The sequence below is a fragment of the Nematolebias whitei genome, chromosome 7 (genome assembly GCF_014905685.2).
Source record: "Nematolebias whitei isolate Nwh7 chromosome 7, NemWhi1, whole genome shotgun sequence".
In the NCBI taxonomy this organism is placed as follows: domain Eukaryota; kingdom Metazoa; phylum Chordata; class Actinopteri; order Cyprinodontiformes; family Rivulidae; genus Nematolebias; species Nematolebias whitei.
In genome coordinates, this window is record NC_056504.1 from 33,416,384 (window position 1) to 33,421,469 (window position 5,086).

Consider the following 5,086-nt stretch of genomic DNA (forward strand, 5'->3'; position numbering starts at 1 on the left):
AAGTCCTCGATCACCGCCGAGTGATTCGAAGCTCATTTTCTGTGAAATCACTATTATTGTGATCACTATTCCACCAAATTAATATAAACAGTGTGCTGTAAAACGCTTTATTCTGTTTATTACTAAACTGGTGGCCCGTAACTCTCATAAATGACTGTGAATTCGTGTAAAGATTGATTTCTTACATGTTGGCATGTTGAAAAAATAACAGTTTATCAGCTGTGTTGAACGCTGCGTGCTGGTGCTGCGCGTTTGGAGCTTGGCTGTGCGTATTTACGCAGCGTGATGGAGCTGCGCACTTAGCTCTGCATGTTTACGCTGTGTTACGCTGGCAATGTTTTAGAGCTGGAATTGTGTCATGGAGTCTTTATAAAGCTGACATTGTACGCCTGTTATGTTAACTAAAAGCTGATGAGCTATGAGAAACGCTTTATTCTGTTTAAACTGTGTTCCAGACGCTGTTCTGGTCCGGTTCGGTTCTGGTTCCGACTCGGTTCTGGAAAAGTTCGAACGAGTTGTTTTAAATAGCTAGAAAGACGTTTTGTCACGGAGCGCCGTCTCCGTGCAGCTCAAGGAGTTGATTCGTTACAATTTTTAACAGAAAAAGTGCATTTTGACAGTTTAAAAGACGAAAAAGTTGACGAACTATTTCACGCTAATCTAACTTGCTAGTTGGAGAAAACGCTTCTTGATTGGTTGAATATTGCTGTGTGGAGCGCTCTGATTTGCTGAGGAGGGTGAATGCGTGCCTACGCATCTTCCTCTCAACCCTGCTCTGTCATTGGTGATTTCAGTCACGTGACCCGGAAATGAAATTCGTTTTCATAGGGAAATAAAATCTGCTTTTTAAAGCTGAAAAGCGCCTTTAAAGTGATTTTGATACGCTGGTTAAATGCTTCGAAGCATATTCGCTGAAATTTTGCCACGTTAGAGTTTAAAATCCGTCATAAAATGATGTTTTTAAACAACGCTAGCGATGCTAACTTTAAGCTAACAGCTAACGACTGGATGAATGACGTGTCACGTCACTCCCCCATGTCGGAAATGAGCTTTGCCGTGCTTAAAATCACTAAATAAAGCTGCAATATTGTCCCAAAAACTCATGTTCATGCTAAGAAGTCGTGCTTGTTGAAATTACGCCACGTTTATGCTTAAATTCGTTCAGAAATGTTGATTTTAACCGAGTTTAGCCGAAGCTAACTTTAAGCTAAGCGGCTAACAACAGGATGTCAACCGAACGTCACAGGAAGTCGTCATAGACTCCTGCTGAAAAAAGCTAAACACTACCCCCTCCTGGAGAAACTTAGATCGCAGTTTCACTTCAGTTTTAGGTAAAGAGTGAAATTAAACGTTCTTTTTATTTTTCTGTAAGGCATCTTTGAGTTAAAAAACTTCCTCAAAGCTGAATAAACACTGTTATCTTGCATTTTAAAAGTTAAAAAAGGTATTTATGCAAAGAGCATTTACCAAAAAGATTTTATTCACTGATAATTCCTTATAAAGGTACAAAATAAAATTAGAAACTTTTTAAAAAGATACAGTTACAAATATTCACAGAGTTGAATAGTTTACTCATTTTGCTTGAAGGATAATACACGTTTAATTACAAAATCACTAAATAAGAGTAAACTTATCAGGAAAAAGAGATTTTTCTGTTTAAGTTGCCACCTAAACAAATACATCTTCCTATTTAATTTTAAATAGAGGATGAGACAGGAGAACAGGAATAACAGTTTTTCTGAAGGAAGGACTGATTAATCCTGATACATCATCAACTGTTCTTTTTCTGTCCACCACTTAGTTCTATGAGTAACTGTTAAAATAGCAAATTTCTGGAACAGAACGGTTTAAAAAATGCTTTAAACTGATTTGCTTTGAGACTTTTAGAAAAATTGCAGGTTTATAAAAGATTCAGTGCTTTAGAGTAAAATACACTAAAAACAGCTTGGTAACTGATATCTGTTGAAAAATAAGCACAAAAAGTAACACTGCCAGAAGAGCATTTACTTAAATATTCATGAATTGGGGTAAAACCTGAGAAAGGTACCCACATTTGAATAAGTTGACTTATAACAGTACTTCTGTGTAAACCCAAAAAGCTAAAATAAGTGTGAAAACTCATTGACTCGAATACAAATATTTACCTGTAAAATATCTGAAGCTTGCAACTGTTTTCAAACAGATAAATTGCTACACAGTGAAAAACATGACAGGTGTGTTAGGAAAAGATTTTGATCCAAAAGGAATAAGGGACTGTTTAAAGAACGCGTTGAAGCTTCTGACAACGTCCTTATATCCATATGATAAACAGGCAGAGCGCATGAACCCAAAAGAGTTAGTGGACAATCTGAAGGAGGTTGCAGAAAGTGTGACCTCTACAGAAATTACAATGCCAAACTATGAAAAGCTGGCTAAAATTGCAATTTTGCTGAAAGAATCATTCTATACGGTTGTTGAGAAAGCTGATTACCTTGCAATAAGGTTAAACAGTGAAAAAGAGGTGGTTCAGAGAATTGAAGAACACTTCCTTCAATTTAAAAGTGAACACGAAATCCTCACAAAAAAACATTCTGAACAGATGTTTCAATTACAGCAAAATGCAAATGCAGAAAATGATTCGCTGAATAGCAAAATAGATGTGCTTAACAAAAAGCTGGAAGAACTCAGAATGGATAAACACATATTGCAACAGCTACAGATGCGTTTAGGAAGTGATTATCATACATCACAGGAACGCTTAAAAACATGTGAAGAAAAACTACGAGCGGCAACAAACAAGATTTCTGACGTGGGGCGAGTTGAAGACCGTGGACAGAGTCCAGGCCACCCACATACACCTCAGAAAGACGTTGTTACACTTCCTGCTCTTAATCCACCCTCACATAAAGTGGCAGGAACAGACCTGAACAGGTCTCCTCCACAAAACATGCAACAGAGTGCATGGAAACTTCCTCTTTCAATGGATGTTCTGTTAAAAATCTCAAAATGTGTACAATGTTTTGTACCTGGATCAAAAGGCTCATCTGGAACAAAAGCGTACCTCAGAGAACTGGAGTTCAGATTGAGATCTTATCCTAATGCTATGGTAGAGGATAAGATCAGTCTGATACGGCTCACTTCGGACAGAGAGGTGTTCACCTTCATCGAGCGTCTACCTGATGCAACGAGAAGGGATTACAAACTTCTGTGTGAAGCTCTGATTAAAGAGTACGACCCCTGCACAGGACCTGCTGGTTTCCCAGCCGCAGACAAGGTCACGCAGGGTAAAGATGAACATCCAAAGGTTTATTACAAAAGAATCTTCCAAGCTTATTTTGGTTACAGAAATGAAACCGGAATGGAGGAAGAAGAAAATTTTAAATTTGTTTTCAGCAAAAATCTCCACACTGACATACGCATGTCAGTACTAATTATGGCAAATTACAGAGAAAAATCCATCAGTGAGATTAAACAGTGCGCTGTGAACGTGTTTGAGGCACGTTGTCATGCCAAGACGCCCATAGAAGTGTTTCCTAGTGTAAAGGTTAAACCCCACTCCCTAGAAATGGAAGGAAGGCGTGCGACGCCACCTCCTCCTAAGAAGGCGAGAAAAGGCAGTATTTTCAAACTAACAAACCGCATAATGAAGGTGCACGCTGGAACAAAAAGGCTCCTCTTTCAGAGGATGAACGTGATTATCGTACATGGGACATGCGCAGGACGCAAGAATATGGGATCCAAGAGGACCCATATTATCAAGGGAAATCCGAAGAGGAACCCCCAAATGACGTACCTAGCCGCCTCCCACCTCGGACGAAACGTCCCGAGGCGAAAAAATCACAAAAGTTCCAGGAACAAGGCCCTAAACCTCTGAGCTCGGAAGAGACAGAGGAAATGCAAAGGTTTTTAGACACTTTGATACACGCTGAAATGGGAACCCAACCAGGAGCACAATGTAGTGATCTGATCGCTACTAACTCTGAAGGCGCAAATGACAACATTACAGATGTCGGTGAAACACACCAAGACATTGCTGTTACTGCCTCCAACAACCCCTCATCGGACGAAGGGGGGATAAACTCACACACAAACGATGACGAGTCATCGCAAACTGAAAACTCAAAACCTGACCTTCATGATTTTGAACTAGGCATCCCAGTTCTGGGAGGACTCCCAGATAACCTGGTACCGAGTCAAGAAGCTGGGCCAGTATGTTTCACGAAACCATCACAGGCCATCGCTCTTTTCTCAACCAATGATGTCGACCAAGGACCTCAAACCTATGGTGCCTTGCCCATAGACAGGTCCGACGACTCAGAAAAGGATTCGTTGGAGCTCCCCATGGAGCAAGAACCCTCATCAGTCTCATCACAGATTGAACAGGTGGTCGCTCAAGCCGACACTCTGACATCTGATGAAGAAAGAGACAAACTTCGCCAAGTTCTTTTAAAATATGAAAAGTCAATTTCAACTGACCCAGACATCATCCAACTTCAGAAGTTGGATGGTCCTGCAATTAACTCGATGATACTGTATCTGACTGACCCAGACAAATACACTCCATCGAAAGTCAAACTGGATTCCAATCCAGACCTAAAAGTCCTCTTTCAGCTGCGCAAACAGTTAAAACTACTCAAGGACAACCTAACTTTAGCTCATGGAGCGACGTCCTCACCCGTGTTCGCGGTCTCCCATGACCGAAGGGGGGTGACGCCAGTTAGGATAATGCTACCAGACGCGATAACATGATCAAATCTGACATTCAGAGTGAGTGGCGCACCGAAACGTTGTTTCCTAGTTGCTTAATCACTGCTTTTGTCGATGTTGAAACGTTGTTTTACTGGTTGCTTAGTTACTGTTCTTGTCGATGTTGAGACATCGTTTAATTGGTTTTTGGTATTGTTTTCGAACACCCCAGGCAAGAATGAATTTTGTTGTGTAGTTAAGTTAGAGACTAAGAAGCCTTTGACCATGCCAACATGCAGTTCATTCATTAAATTGCAATCCTTGCGGAGTCAATGTATATTATTGCTACTTTGAGTACCATAATCTACATTGATCTCACAACGCTTAAGCCGAACCTACTCGAACAATTCTATTCGGGGGG

At 40.5% G+C, this 5,086-nt stretch overlaps 1 protein-coding gene across 1 annotated transcript in view; it reads left to right on the plus strand.

Annotated features, from left to right (window-relative positions):
- Positions 1 to 5,086, plus strand: part of itga7 (integrin, alpha 7) — a 45,682-nt gene that overhangs the window by 26,934 nt on the left and 13,662 nt on the right. The window lies entirely within an intron of this gene.